Here is a 16977-nt window from a genome sequence, read left to right as displayed (position 1 = left end):
AAGTGAGTTGCAATCGGTCAGATAGAAAGTGTCTGGTTCTGGTTCTGAAAGGTGCAGGCCTCTGAGGGGGAGAGGAGCGAAAGGACAGAAGAGGATGCATGTGGAAGAGTGTGGGTTTCTGGGGGGGTTCATGGGGTCCAGAGGACGCTGATCCCGCTCAACAGGTGGGACACACATATAGGACATTCTGGCCAGGTGACTGTCCTGGGTCTGCAGCGCGGTGCCCTTGCTGGCAAGACATATGGTTGCCTGGTTTCATGTGATGGTCTCGGCCCTGCCTTACAGGTGCTGGGAAATTATTTTTTCACATGGTTAAATTAGTTATGAAGCTCTGCTTTGTGAATTCCAAACCTAAACGGCTTCCATTCTTCTGGTGCCAACTGCTGCTTTGCTCCTCCTCTCTTCTCTGCCTGTTGTAACACAATGCATCCTTCAAGGTCTTTCTCAAACGTCCCTGCTTCCCTGAAATCACCACCAAACTCTCCCTTATGTCCTCTTCTGACCCGACCCCCGAACCCTGGAAGCACTTGTATTACTATGTACCTCTGTCATCGTGCTTATTGAGTTCTCTAGCCTAGTTGTCTTTGTCTTAACTTCTTTGGTCACCACTCATTTTAGTAGCTTCTGTGCTATGCCTTGTAACAGACAAAGCTCAGTTTTGAGAGTCAGAACGACCCCAGTGTAGCCAGTTCCCAGAAGTCAGCTTTCTTGACCTCACTGACCTCATTTTTAAAAGTAGGTATGAAATCCTGTCCCTGGACAGATTGTTAGGGCTAAATAAGACGGTCTCTGTCCTGCAAACTCCTCCCCTTTCTTTCTGCTGAACATAAAACTGATTTTTGGATGAACTTAAATTTGTTACCAGAGGAGTCCCTGATAGCATTGTTATTGAATGACCGTATTTGCTTTTTATACATTCTTAAGTCCCAGGCGATGGCCCATGTGAACACCTTTACTCTGTCCTCTTGAAGGTTTTTGTCACTTATCTTTGTGTTTGTTGCAACTGAATTATATTTGTTTTAGTAAAACTAGCAACAATATCAGGATCAACCTGTTTAACTATTTCTGCTTACAAGTACAAGGAAAATTTTGGCAATACTTAATTTGAAAACGTGGAAACAGGCCACCTCACCCAACACGCTCCATTGGGATCAATAGACACATTTCTTCAAATATGACAATTTTGACTCACATGTAGGGAATCAGTATGGCTCCATGAAAATGACTAATTAATCTTCAGCAGTTTCATTTAGAATCAGGTACCTGTTATTACCACGTGACTTCTGAAGTCAGTCCTCTCATTTATTCCCAAATTCTGTGCCACTCCTTGAAAACACGTAAGCAGAACCTGGGACAGAGAAACCACCCCTGCGTATAGCGAAGAATGAGGCACCAGCTGGCTAAAGACCATCCAGAACACACTTCTGTTCTACTGGTTAGTAATGGGATCCGGGCTTTTCTCTTGTTTAGGCCTCAGCTTCTTCATCTGGCCAATGGGGACATCCCTGAGTGCCACAGTCTTGCCACGTTCCTTTTGTGTCAAGTTCCTCATCTTAACAAGCACTAGAAACAGAATGTTTTCTCTCACTTTACAATTCCAAGAATTAAAAAAAATCTTTATTAAACGGGAAAAGTTGAGAAGACACAAAATAAGAAAGTCCCTGTGACTTGTTCTTCTGGAAGCAAGAAGCAACCCTTCTGAGATGAGAGACTTCCTTGGGTTGCCTGTCCCTGAGTGAGGCCTTTTGGGACAGGAGTGCCGCCAGCAGAACCACCAGCGTATACCCAGAGTCTGGGCAGGTGGGGGCAGTGTGAACCCAGAGCCAGTGCCTGTCTAAAGTGGTCAGTTGTTACTCTGCTTATCATCAGCAGGAATGTGGGCTCCGTTTTGCTGGAATTCCTGAGTTTTCAAGAGAAGCTGGAAATATTCTGATACTTAAAAGTTGGTAGCTAGTTCAAATTTTTGATCAATATGGTGTGAGTTGAACAAAATATGTTTGTGGGCTATATCTGGCCAACGTGCTATTCATTTGCACCCTCTGCAATATATATAGTGATGTCTTCTTGAGGCCTGGGCTTGTAGCACATAGTAGGTATGCAATAAATATTTGCAGAGTGAATATCACTCCTAATGGAGAACGGTTCACAGCCCTCCCGAGCTTTAAATGGAATTCTCGAAACCCACACAGAGATCAGTAACAATCTTTTTGTGTTGGACTCAGAGTCCACTAATGGGCTGGGTAAATTTTCCAATATTTATACCCTGATAAGACTCCCTCAAGTTAATAATTTTGTTAAATACAGAAAAGTCTTTCCTTGGGAAACTAATTCTCACGAGAAATTATTCCCCAGTGGGGACAAATGAACTTGAAAAAAAATTGTTTTAATTAAAAAAAAGTATTTTAAGTCATGGAATCATTGTATGAAAAAGAAAAAAAAAAGCACACCTATAGCTATGGAGGTTTGGGCACTGATGATGGGAAGGAACAACATATTACAGCAGGACAGGTGGGTAGTTCCCTCCCACCTGAGCCCGTCAGTAGCCTGGCGGAGGAGCCAGCCCTGGGGCTGTTGGCAGGAAGACTGAGTGAGGGCCAAAGGGGCAGGGCTTTTGCCATGCCAGGGTGGGTAGAGAGCAGTGGGTCTGTCAGAGGCCTTCTGAGGTGGCCCGAGTCCTCCACATTCCTCTGAGGACACTGTCGGGAAACACCAGGAAGCAAGAGTCACATTTGCTCTGTCACCTCCCAGCCCAGACACAGATACCTGGTGGCGGCAGGTCTGGGCACATCTGCAGCTTGACGAGGCATTGGAGCCTGACTAAGCAGCATTTGGGCCAAGCTGCCTCCCACCCCACACACAGCTGCCTGCTGGGGGGCAGCCGGCCTGCCACAGGCCTGGCCCAGGTGTCGCAACTTCTTCCCTGCAGCCCCAGGGCTGCTCCCTATAGAGAGAGAGGAGATGAGGCCATTCCAAAGGTGGCCCATGGTTTTGGTGGCAGAAAACTGTTTCTGTTCCTTCTCCTCTCCTACGAGGCTAGGGGTTCAAGGCACCAAAATGCCTGTAGATCCTGCTCCACAGAGGAGAATGCACTGTGCCTTCCTTGCCTTTTGGGTTTTGGCAGCCAAGATTGCCAAAATCAAGGAGGGGATGTCAGTGAGGAAGAGTGATCAATACAATTGTAAATTCCAAACTGAAAATAAATCAGGCCTGATTCTAAACTCCTTCCCTGAATGCATCTGCCAGTGATGCAACCTCCACAATCAGGAAAGGATACTCATTTTTGACATGCCCATGTTGAAAGCTTAGGATGGCTCTTTCAGACGTTTGCTTGGAGAAAACATTGCAAGTTTGGAAACCATTGTTTTGTGTGACGTTAGCTTCTCCTTTAGCCTGTCCTCTATGGCTTTAAACAATCAATGACTGTGGTTGTTCAAAGTAGGCTGAGGCCTGTCTTCCTAACAGCTCATTCTCTCATCACCAAGGCAGTGGGAGGAAAATATTACACGTAAACTCCTCCTTGGCCACTATATTTAGCACTACAATTACATTTCTGAACTCAAGGAGCTATATTTCTAATTACAGCACTGAAGAAATATTTAGTTGTTGAAAATCTCCCAGACTGGCACTTTGCATATTGGGTTGATGAATTTTGGGTGGGTTTTATGAGGACAGGACAGGCATTACTTGGATAAGCTTTGGAAGGCTGGTGAACATGCATCTGAAGAAAACTTTTAAGGCTCATTATACCTTGGAACATGGTGTCTGCTGCAAATGTAATGATCCATTATCCAAGTTGAAGGAGAAAATGTTTGGGTTATTAGAACCGAAAATTCCAAATGAGATCAGATTGGTTTTGGAAATTGGGAGGAAAATATTAGGGAAAATGGGATATAGAATGGATTTTAAATCATTCTCAATAACTGATATCAAACTTTGAAAACATTTCTTGGGGGGCGGTTCAGTGAATTCTTAAGGGAAAGAGCTATGAAAAAACAAATTTAAAGTTACCCATTTTGTTATGTTTTTGAAAAAGTAAAACCATCTGTAAATGTCTCACTTAGCAAATTTAGAGGAAATAGATTCCTCTTTGCAAAGCTTATCTCTGATACTGAATAAAAATTACTTAGTAATCCAGAGTCTATGCATCAAGAAGGATTGTAGCAGACACTATGCTGTAACTGCCTCTGCAAGTTCCATTTGAGTCCTTCCCTAACACATAGCAGCCATGTCCTCTGGGTAGGTACCCAACACCAATCCCAGAGGTGATTGGTTCAGGTAACCCGTGCTTAAACCAATTGGCCCCAAGGTATTTTCCTGGCTACAGGGATTGGTTGCTTCCAGGGTGGTCCAGTCAGCTCAAAGATCAGGACTGTTGTTTGATAGTTTGACATTTTTGACTTCTTAAAACAATGGTTATGAAAAGTCAAGTTCTTTTCTCATAGTTGTGAAGAAGGAAACATGTAATCCCTGTTATTGCTGGCAACCATTTGGAAATAATGAAGGAAATGATATAGAAATGATACACAAGGGTGAGTAGAGTGGAGAAAATTGTAGGGAAATTCAGCTGAAGCTCTGAAAATCATGCCTGAAGTCTTTGTTTGTGAACAATTAAATCACTTTTATCATTTAAACCAATTTGAGATCCCCCACGCCCATTTATTTTCAATAGAAAGCATGCCAACTGATAATAGAAACTTACATTCAGTTTGACTGGAAATTATTTTGGGTTGAAGGAAAAACGAAATACCACATGTCCTCAGTCATAACAGTCTGTGTTCATTCATTCACTGTTAGGTGACATTGGGGATAGAGGATTAGGAGAGAATCTCCTAACATAGGCCCTCAATCCACAAACCCTGGGTGGAGTGAGGAGATTCTTTGAATTAAAGCACGTTGATGCTGTAGTCATGATTTTCTCCTTGATCTTAAGTAAAATATTTTCTAGTAATGCACTGACTACACTTTAATTTTTGAAGACATTTCTTCATTGCCTTTTGAGATTTTGGAAGGAAAGGACTGTTGATTTTTACTGTATTTAGTGCAGTGCTCTTCTGTACACAGAAAATAGAGACTTACCTATAGATGTATAAATGAAAAGATTTGTAGCTTAAAAGTACCTTCTTGTAAATGGCCTAATTGAAGACTTCTAATAATGTGATTGCTAACTGCACTTGGAAATCCACTTTGTCAAACTGTGGCTTCTAACACCTTGTCTCCAACACCAAATCAGTTTTGATACCAACATTTCCCAGAGGTGTGGCTTTTCATCCTCAAATTACAACACAAGTTTTAACAAGCCAGGTTTGTCTGTCACCAGGACTTTAGTAATTAACAAAATGCCCCAGCACTAATGGTTTATCAAAAGGCCAGTAAGCAGGTAAGAGATTTTATACAGGAAACAGCCTTGGATTGCTTGTTGAAGGAACTCATTTAAGGAAGCACCCTGGTTACGTGTTATGCTTAATTTGGACCCAGTTACTGAAGTTCAAACTAAGACTGCCAAAGGCAGGCCAAAAGCAAGCCCGGGGCATACATCCTATAAATAAAATCCAGTGACCTTCTTAATGTCCACTCTAGGATCACACACCTCCGAATCATTTTCACAGCCCTGGGTATTTTGCAAAAGCCTTTGCTACACATGCGTTCATAAAAGTTAGTGGTTTTCTTGGGAGTCTGAAACAGGGTGCTTAACAGCCGGTGAGTAACCTGCGAGTCATGCCCGTGGTGACAATTTCGCTTTGTTCTGTGGGAGTGTGAGAGGCAGAGTCAGGACGCGGATGGCTCTCCATGAGTGTTGGGAAAGCAAGGTCCGTACATTCAAAGAGGAGAATGTTCTCTTTATCTGAGGTGGCTGCCAAGTCTTAAATAGTAAAACATGTAGGTGTACTTGAGTAAAGTGAAGGCACTGACATTTCAAAGATAACTTGACCGAAGGAAAGAAAAAAAAGGAACTGGGTTATTTGGCAGAGATGTAAGTTTACCTCTGGAAAGGTAATCTTTTTTAGAACCTCGGTGTCCTCAGATCCTGACAGAAGGGTCCGCACACATCCTCACACTTGCATTTCTGCAGAGCAGGCTTTCTGCCTGAACCTCCCCTCTCACTTTCTCTCTTCAGGACACCCCTAATGGATTGCAGATGTCCCATTTGGTTAGAAGCACGTTTCAGATACATCTGCCCTTCTTGCTTTTATGCAAAAAACACCTGCAAATCTTTATCTTTGGTTAGATTTACCACACATTTGAAGCTTTGAAATTTTGGTCCAGTGGGAAAGAGGAGCATGTCACCACCCTCCTTCTTAAGTTGGATTCCATAGCGGACAATAGCCTTTAGGAGAGACGTTTTCATTTTTCTTTCAGGATAATAGTCAGAAGGCTTTAACAGCCTCAGACCTACTTAGCTGAAGGCTAATTAATTTCTTTAATCCTGTAGAGTCTGTGGAAAAATCTATGGTGACTATGGGTAGACAGCTATAGGTGTGTGTGTGTGTGTGTGTGTGTGTGTGTGTATCTTCCTGATTCTCTGATCCTTAACAGAGAAGATGAGATCACAGCACCAGAAGAGGAGAGAACAATGAAATGTTGGCAGACTGGTGAGGGTATGGTTACAGGACCAGCTTCTGTGGATATGCCTCAGAAATATATGTGATACATTTCCAATGAGTGAATAAACCCCTCTAGGCTGCAAAGAAGATTCTCAACCACTCGTTTTATTAATTTAACTTTGGGATATTCCATTCCAGCACCCAAGGAATGACAAATACCAGTTAAATCATTTTGAGATAATAAAATAGTAAAATCATGAGTCGCCTCCGGGAAGGTTGGGAAAGAAATCCACATTCAGTGTGGTTTTGTAAGGAGGTAGGAAGCTTGGCTAGCTGAACACTGACTGTAGCTTTGAGTAATACAGTTCACCTTTTGGAGCCTCAGTTTTCTCACCTATAAAATAAGAGAGAGATTCAAGTCATTTGTTTACTCCACAAATGATTATTAATACCAAGAGGCTTCTAGGCGCCGGACACTGTACTGCTGCCCGTGGACACAACAGACCCAGTGTCTGTCCCTCAGCAGGACTGTTACTTCCTGGTCATTTCTCTTCATTCATTGCTGACAGTGGGGATTGGCTTAGAACTTTCCACCTCACCTAGACCTTTGTAATTCCTGGGTTTCAATATCCATGTGGTCTGCCCATTTTGTTATCTAGCCCTACAATGCTTGGACCTCCTCGAGTTTCCACTTCTCTTCCCTTTCTCACATCTTTACTCACACGTCAGTGTATTTTGAACCTATAGAGACATCTGGTTTCCTGACTTCTCTTGTTCCTCTATCCGTCCCCTCCTGGCCTCCGTTTCTTACCTATGGAGTCAGAACCCCATTTCTATTGTTCCAGTTACTCTCCCCAGTAATCCATAATTCCCCGGCACCCTGATCCCTCTGCAGCATCCAATGAGCAGATTCTAAACCTGGATCAATACTATCTATCACCAGCCTCCTCAGCTTCAACACGCAGATGGAGTGTTGACGGAGAAGCAAAACGATGAGGGAGTTGGTGTGACCACAAATGCCAAGTCTCTCCCCCAGTGACACATTTCCATGGACATCTCCCCCTTTTGTCTCCCTCAGTGATTTAACCAAAATACATGCACACTCATTTTTACATGCACTCTCTTCCTCCAGTCGGAGAGGATGGTATTCTTCCCCTGCCCCCACCGAGAATATCTTCTGGGACCCTGTTAGTAACAATCTCTCTTTATGGTATCTTCAAAGTCTCCCTTTGATCTAGTTCTTTTGGGCTGAGCCTATAAACATTTTTAACTCTCTCCACTTATAGTGGGCTCTTCCATTGATAGATTCTTCCTCCTGGTTTTCCCAGGAGTCACACTGCTGTGCAGTCCCCTCCCACGTGAACTCTAGGCTTGACCATGTAATCTGCTTTGGCTAAAACGTCATTAGCAGATGTGATGCAAGTAGAGGCTTGGGAAGTGCTTGCACGCTGAGCCTCTCTCTCTTGGATCACTCCTGTTTGGAGCTCAGCTACCACATCATGAGGAAATCCTGACTGTCCTGCGGAGAGAATGGCCATGGCAGAGGCCCTGGAACATGAGAGACTACTTGGGGGAGAGGTTCTGCGACCACATGGAGAGAGAAGCCTAGTGTCCCAACTGGCCCAGCCACATGACCCACGAGCAGACTGTAGCCCTGAGAGTGAACAATGGAGAGAACAGTAGAACTACTCTGTTAGTTGATAGAGTCTTGAGAAATAACAAATGCTTGTGCTAAGTCCCAAGTTTTAGAGTGGTTTGGTATGCAACAAACATACCTGAAACAACCCTGAACACAAAAACCAGCACGTTCCCTTCATCTCCCACCTTCTCCACCCGTTCTATGCTTGTCCAAGCTTTTCAAAGTTGTCTACACTTGTGGTCTCAATTCCTCGGTTTCTGATCTAATGGGCACTCTTCAGTCGTTGGCACTACCCCTCTCTCCTGTGTTCATCCCTGTGGACCCATTTCCACGACATCTCTTTTCCTGGTTCTCCACATTCCTCTCTCGCCAGACATATTGCATGTCGTTCATGGACTGCTCTTCCTCCAGCTGCCCTTTTCGTGTTCCTCAGGTTCTGTCCTCACCCACCTGCTTTCTGTTACATGTCACACGTCACCCTATTTGCTTTAGACCCTATGGATGCAACATGAACAACAGTATGCGTAGTCCTAGGTCTGGAGACCACTGAGGTGCATAGCATGGCCGCCTCCAGGCCTCCGCGCCCGGCTCCGTGGACAGCCTCGCCCACTGCCGTGGGACTCTGCTTCCTACACCTCCCTCCTGGCTAATCCCTACTCTTCCTTTATATTTCATTCCAATACACTGTCCTCCAAGAAATCTTTGCTGAGAGCCCTGTTTTCTCGTTTCGTGCTGGGCCTGATGTCCCCACTCCTTGCTGTACTCTGAGAATATTTCATTGAATTTACCACATTTTAATTGTTCTTTTATGTGTCCCCTCCCACTTAGACTCTGAGCTCCTTGACAGCAAGGACCATCTCTCCTAATTTAGCATCTCTCAGAGTTTGCACAGTGTTTGGTGTATCATCTGTGCCCAGTAATAGGTGTTCAGTAAGGATTGTTAAAGGAAAGAATTGTACTCAGTGTCCTATGGAATCGCATTCCATTTGAGGTTTCCATATCTATATTTATAAGGGAACTTGGCCTGTAATTGTGTGTATGTAAGTCAAAGAAGTTGAGAGTCCATGGGCATGTTTATTTTGTAAAATAATGGGTAGCTTCCCATTTTCCGCAATGCTATGGAAAAAATTTTCTAACAAGGAAATGATTTGTTCCTCTAAGATTTGACAGCTTTCACCTCTATGTTCACTTTTTTCTAATCCCTGGTAGGAGTAGAAGTTTCATTTTTATAATTTAAAAATTTTTTTTGTCTTCTATTACCCTTTCCAAGTTTTTCTGTTTCTTCTACTTTCTATTTTATTTATTTTTAGGGAGAAATGTCCATCTAATTACCATTTTATTCAGTAACACGTAATTGTGTGCAGTTGTATAATTTAAAAATATAGCTACTATTATGTCAATTTTCTCAATTCTAATTTTGCTTTATTTTTTCTCTTAATTAGATTTGCCACTCTATTGTCTATTTTATTTGTTCCTTTAATGAGTCAGCTTCTTTTACCTTTATTAGTTCCTTACTTTTACTTTCCTTAGGATTTCTTTTGAGTTCTATTTCTAGACATTTAAGTTGAATACTAAATTCTTTTTTTAAAATCACTTCATGCTATAACTTCAATTATGAGTACATCATTAGCCATGTTTTCTGTTATGTAATATTTCCATAAACATTTTCTAAATCATCTCATTGTACGATTATTTTGCTTTGCGCCAGATGTTATCTAATGCTTTCCCATTTATTAATGACTTTTTTGGTCTTCAACTACATGATTCCTCCCATTAGTACACTATTAGAGATTATAGCTAATATAATTTGTACTTGTTTGAATTTATTGAGAGGGTCTTATATAAAAATAATTTGTATTTATGCTTATAAAATAAAATGTACTCATTCCACCTTTAGATTATATTGTTCACATTCTCTAATTCTTTTTTAGTGCATACTCTAATCTGTCACAACCTAATAACAGTGCATTAAATATTTTCACTGCAGTTGTGTGTGTGTGTGTGTGTGTTTTAGGGTTAGGGTTTGGGAATACTGGAAGGCTGCTTGGAGGGGGTGCTGACATGTGGATAGCTCAAAACAAAAGTGGTTAAAAATACTAAGGTAGAAAAAGTTACATTGACCAACTTTTCTGATCTCCTGCGCTTCCGTTATTTGTTGCACTTGCTATCCAGGGCTGTAATTCCTTCTTTGTATTCAAGCCTCAACATTGTTCACCAGGTATCCCAATAGGTGCTCCATAGATATTTGTTTCCCAAATAAGTAAAGATTGTTGGCTTCTTGTTTTAAACCAACCTAAGGTTCCCTGTTCTCTAAAAGGGTGCCTGATGTAATTGCTACACTTGCTCTGACTTGAGAGATTTCATTACATGCTTTCTTAGTGTTTCTTTTCTATTTTCGTGCAGACATAGGAAATATGTTACACTGACTTTTGGATGTTTTGAAGCCAATCACCCTATAGTTAATCCTAGTAATAATTTCTTAAAACATTTTATAAATATTTTTGTTCTGCACTTAAATCAAAACTGGTATTTTTTACTCCCTTTCATGGAAAAAAGAAATACTATGCTCTTCCGAGCTTCCCTCTTCATTCTCTTTCTTTTCCCATTCTTCTAAAATCTGAAATATAATCAGACAATAGGTATATTAATTATATATTTCCATGTAACAAAATTGTTCTAAAATCGAGTGGCTTCACACAAAAAACATTTATTATCTTGCAGGCCGTGGCCTAGCTGGGCTCTGGCTCAGGGTCTCTAATAAGACTGCAGTCAAGATGTAGGCTGGGGTGTAGTCATCGCAAGGCTTAACTGGGGGAGAATTTGCTTCCAAGCTCACTCATGAGGCTGTTGGCAGGTGTCAGATCCTGGCTGGCTGTTTGCCAGAGTTATCAGTTTCTTGCCACATGGGTCTTTCCATAGGGCAGCTCACAACATGGCAGTACTTCCTTCAGAGCAAGCAAGGGAGAAAGCAAAAGACAACAAGAGATGGTGAGCAAGGTGGAAGCCAGAATCTTTTTGTACCCTAATCTCGGAGGTGACATCCCATCACTTCTGCTGTACGTGGTTAGAAGAGTGTCACTATGTAAAACTCACATAGCAGGGTAGGAGATTTCACATCTACGGGAGCCCTCTTAGAAGCTGCCTGCCACAATAGAAAACTTCCTCTTTTCATTCTTGCAAAATGGTTTTTCCTTTTGTTGCAATATCTGTATCAATTATTTAGACACCAATAACACTGTTTCCCTGTTACTGGTAAAAACCCAATGGAGATTTTTACACCTATCTTCATAACTTAATATCAATAGCAATCACTATTTATTGTCAATCATAACTTCACAATTAATGGTTCTTTCACTAATTCTGACGACGAAGATTTGAATACTCTTGAAGATCTGCATAAATAGCACTGAACTTATTAATGTTTTTGAGTCCCTGCAAATCTTAGAATATCTTTCTGGTTTCCTTATATATGAACAACCAGTGGCTAGAAATGAAATCCCTGTGTGTCATGGCTACATTTTAATGGACTGTAGATGTTTCTTCTTTCTCTTTCAACATTATTTCAAAAGAGGTGTATGAGGCAAACTTGGTATTAACCCCTTTGAACATGACTCTTGCCTCCCTCTCCAACTGATGGTCAGATTGTAAGAATATTTTCCCCTTGAATAAGAATAGCTACACTAAAAATATGCCAGAATATGTATTAATATTATTTCCTTTTTATTGATCTTATCTGGGATAAGGTAAGCCCTCTTGATTTCAATGTCAGGTTTTTTCCTCCCAAATTCTAAAACTTTGATAATTAGTTCTTAACCAGTTGTTCCTTCTTTATCGGGAATGTTTTAGTCACAGTTTGGCTGTCACGTCAGCATCCTATTCTTCAAACTACAATCTTCTTTTGCGTCATTTAAAGTATTTTATATTGGTTTATTCTGCATTTGGTATATCGTCCTTGACATTATCATCTGTTTGGATAAATAGGTTCTATGTAGGTTTTATTCCGCTTTTATTGCTTTTAATGAAGCTATTATAGGTATAATTTTGTTGCATTCTCTTTTAATGCTGACCTGTTCATTGAGTGACGTAATGAATTCCTTTATGTCATTGGAAATGTAAGGCAGCTTTATCTTTAAGTTAACCTGCTTGAGATGGAGAATGTTCATTTGGGATCTTACATATTCTTTAGTGCTGCAGATATTTTTCATAAGTCCCGTGTTTCTTTTTCCTCTGAGTTTAAGTTTTTCTGAAAGTCTTTACTGTGTTTGTCTGGAAGACTTGAGGGACTAGATTGCTTAAAAAACCCACATCCCATGATTCATTTGAACATGGAGAGCTCTCCCTGGGACTAGTGCCAAAGGTTCGATCAAAAGCCTGCCAACAACTCCCTTAGGAAGTTCCTGGATCTGAAAATGAAGAATGGACCAGGAATAGCTAGCTGCAGGTTAGCTTTCTTGAAATAAGATGACTATAAATCAATCAATAGATGCAGGTCACTCATCCCTCCTCTGCTGAATGGCTGAACAAAGAGAATCTAGAGCAGATCAAATTCTTCCTTATGAATGCAGGTGAATTATGTCTTGTTTTGCCCATGTTTCAATGTTTCCTCTTTGTCTTGTGCATCTTCAGGTAACTTCTGGGCCAAAGTTACACTCCACAGTTAATCTCCCGATATACTTCCCCTATTTTGGGCATTCTGTCTTTGCACCCATTTCATCCCTTTGGGTTCACTTTACTTCTTGCTGAAGTAAATCCTTTGGTAGTCTTTTCAGTGAGGATCTGTGAATGGAAAAATCCCTTAGAGTTTGTAAATCTAAAAAAGCACTTATTTCGCTCTCACTTGTGAGCGATAGGCTAGCTATGTGAGGAATTCTGAACTGATGTGTTTTTTTTTTCCTTCAGCACATGGATGAAGTTAGTCTATTAGAACCCTTTTGGTTTCTGATACTATTGATGAGCGGTCCACTCTTGGTGGACGTCATTGTGTAACAGGGAAGCTGCCTTGCCTCTCACATAGCTTTAATTTCTGTTTCTCTTTATCCTTGACTTTCTGCAGTTTCATAACGATGTGTCTAGTAATAATTTATTTGCAGTCATCCCACGCAGTATTTGATGCATTCTTTCAGTGTGAAGAAAAATTCTCAGCCAACATTTCTTCCACTATCACTCTCCCTCATTTTCACTATCTTCTTACTTCAGACTACAATTAGACATACGCTGGAACCTCTCTGCATTATCTGGGTTTCTGAACTGCTCTTTCTTATTTATGTTTATCTTTCTATGCTCGGTTCTGGATATATTCCTGGTACTGTCTCTCAACTTGCTACTTTTCTTTTTGTCCAGTATAGAGGGACTCCTTTTTACATGAATGAATATATTTTTCAATTCTAAGTTTTACTGTCAGTTCTTTTTCATGTTCCTCTGTTCTTATTTCATTTCTCCCTATTTTGTTTCATAACTTTCTAGTTTTCTATGAATGCTTATTCATTCATGTATCTCTTTAAAGATCCTAAAATCGACCTTTAAAACTCATTTTCAAACCGCTCTATTATTGTCATTTCACCTGGGATGAATTTATCTACTCATTGTTGATTTAAAACTTAATGTAAGGGTGGGAACCATCTAGGATTACTGTATACAACTGAAGATTAAGGTGGGACTTCCTTACTCATTAAAAAAAGCCTGAAAAGCTAATGCTAGGACTAAGTGCCACCTGGACCTAAAAAGCCACATACCTGTGGGGGTGGTAGGATGCTCAGCTTGTATTCAGGACCTGAAAACAGCCATCTCATCGCTGGTGTTTGGAATTGGGCTGTTCTGCAATGATGCAGGTTTTGGTTCCCCATCTCTCAGGGGGTGCTTTTGAACCCATCAGCTCTACTTACCACTCATAAGCTTGTATTTCTGATAAATTATGGTCCATGCAGGTGCTTATTTTCTTTGGAGCATGGCTATATATTTCTAGTGTTCTGTTTTTACATTTTATTTATCACTGTCCTGTTAGAGTAGATTAGAGTAGGAGAGGAGCTCAAAGTGTGAACTGAACTGAGTTTTGGCGAAGTCCTACTTCCAAATGCACACACGCGGCCCTGAGCAATGTGTGAGTACAGGGCACTGATACCGTGCAGTCAAAAATCCACGTATAACTTTTGACTCCCCCAAAACTCAGTTGTACCTTGGTACCTTGGGGCACTGGTTCCAGGTCTCCCCAGAGATACCAAAATACACAGATGGCTCAAGTCCCTTATATAAGATGGTGCTGATCAATGCAAACAGTCAGCCCTCCACATCCGCAGACTCATGACTAGATTGAAAACAGTTCCAGTTACTTATTGAAAAAAAAATCTGCATATAAATGGACCCGTGCAGTTCAAACCTGTGTTGTTCAAGGCTTCACTGTGATTTATATTGGAAGTTCAGTATCTGTTTCATATCTTCAGTGTCTCTCCGTCTCAATAACTGTTCTGATTTCGAAAAACAGTTTTAAAGTTCACTTACAACAACCAAGGGTTAGAGATGATGCTTTAATTTTGCATTTCTCTTTTATTACCTGCCTTGAAAATCAGCATAATCAGATTGCACATGACCGTCCCAAGCACAGCTTCTGTCTAAATGTAAATGCCTTATGAATCCTTGCACTGTGGACATATTTCAAGGGATGTGGCCCTGATATTAAACAATTACCAGTGTAAGTTATTTCCTGCTCACAGTTTTTGTTTATATAGATTTGGTTGCTTCTTTCAGGCAGAGATGTTTATGGATGAGTTTGCTGCAGCTCAGCGCAGTGCTGGGGCCTGGAGGCAATCAAGTGTGCTAGCCATAGGGCCGCTGAGGCCCTCTGCACCCAGGGCGGCTCTGGGCCTCAGTGTGCACACGTACGTTGTACAAACATCCGTGCGTTAGCCAGAACAAAGTGACGACATGGGGAGAGGGGAGATGAAGTCCCTGCTGATGACTAGGGGCAGGATATGAGGTGACCGTCATTCATAACCTCTCCTCTCCATCACGCAGCCACCGTGGTATAATTGCAACCTCTCCTCTTTGCTTCCTTGCCCCAGGGTGTGTCTGCGTGTGTGTGTGTGTGTGTGTGTGTGTGTGTGTGTTCCCCTCCACATTCATGTACCTGTAGCTGCAAGGGAAAACTTTTCAGAGAGGTGTCTTATACCCATGGTCCTGCTCTAAAGGAAGGCTCCTGTCCAGGAGGAGCCTGTTTACATGAGGTGCCAGGAGCCCAGAGCTGAAGGGCATTGGGAAAGAAAGGGCTTGCGGGCTCATATGAGGAGCTAAGTCCAGACCCCAGTGGCCAGGGACGCTGAGTAACAGAGAATTGCGTTCTGGTTTTGTGAGAGCCTCTGGGTTATGCAGCCAGGAGGACTGGTCTTCCCGAGCCAGCCTGTGCATGCATATTCTGAGACAGATAATGCCACAGAATGAAGAATGCCTGGGAAAATGTGCCCAGGAGAAATAGCACTTAACACTCTTCATTCACTCATTTTGGTGGTTTAAGTGAGACGAGTCAGGTGTATAAAATCCTCAGTACCCTACTTAACACTTGTACTACATGCAAGACAGAGAAGGGATTTGTTTCACATTCCTGACTCCTAGGGACATGATATAAATCTTGTTTCCTATTTTGCTAATCTTTCAATATTGGAGTTGAATGCATACACAAAATGTGATACTACATATATATTATACATACATAGAAATGGATTATTATTTCACCTTAAAAGGGATGGAAACTCTGTCACACCCTGCCACATAGATGACCCTTGAGGACAGTGTGCTAAGCGAAATAGCCAGGCGCTGAAAGACAAATACTGTAGGATTCTACTTTTTGTATGAGGTACCTAAGAGTGGTCAGATTTATAGAGACAGAAAGTAGACTGGTGGTTGCCAGGGTATAGGGTAGGGGGAAATGGAGAGTTATTGTTCAATGACTATAGAGTTTCAGTTTTGTCAGATGAAAGAATTCTGGAGATGGATGGTGGTGATGGCTGCCCCAAAATGTGAATATACTTACCACTACTGATCTGTATACTTAGAAATTTTATATTATTTTAAAGCTCCTGCCGCCCAAAAAACCCACAATAAGGTAATTATGACGAAGCAAGTCGGCTTCTATGGGAACATATAGTAGGAAGACCCTGCCTAATCAGTCAGGGAGGTCTCCCTGGAGGAAGTGGCCTTTAAGCCAAACCCAAAGAATGAATGAAGTTAACCATGAAAGGGTGTGGAGGGTAGGGGCTGAAGAGGACTCACGTAGCCCTTATCAAGTCATGTGTGGGTTACTACAGTCAACTGGCTTCCTGCTTTCAGTTTCTTTCCACCCACATACCGATGCCAGATTAATTTTTCTAGAACACCACCTGGATCGTGTCACCCTCCTACCTTCTTAGTTAATCCTTCCCGAACTTTTTTCTTTGGCCTGCTGAACAAGCCCTCTGCCTCGCACTCAAGGCCCTCTTCACCTGGCCCCACCTGGCTCTCCAGCCTCACTCTTCTGTTACTCCTGTGAACTCTGGCACCAGCCATGTCCCTCTATCGTTGTTCTCTGAACTTGGCTTATTAGTTCCTGCCTCAGCACCTTTGCTTGTGTCATTTCTCCTGTCAGGAACACCCTGCCTTTTCTCCATGTCCTGGTCCCTGGCGAAGGAAGGAAGGAAGGGAGGGAGGGAGGGAGGGAGGGAGGGAGGAAGGAAGGAAGGAAGGAAGGGCTCCTTCCACTCCTCAGAGATCATTCCCTTTCTGGATTCTGTACCACGTTATTTAGTATTTGCTTTCTTGTCCTTTAACTTC

The sequence above is a fragment of the Rhinolophus ferrumequinum genome, chromosome 28 (genome assembly GCF_004115265.2).
Source record: "Rhinolophus ferrumequinum isolate MPI-CBG mRhiFer1 chromosome 28, mRhiFer1_v1.p, whole genome shotgun sequence".
In the NCBI taxonomy this organism is placed as follows: domain Eukaryota; kingdom Metazoa; phylum Chordata; class Mammalia; order Chiroptera; family Rhinolophidae; genus Rhinolophus; species Rhinolophus ferrumequinum.
This window is presented reverse-complemented; position numbering follows the sequence as displayed.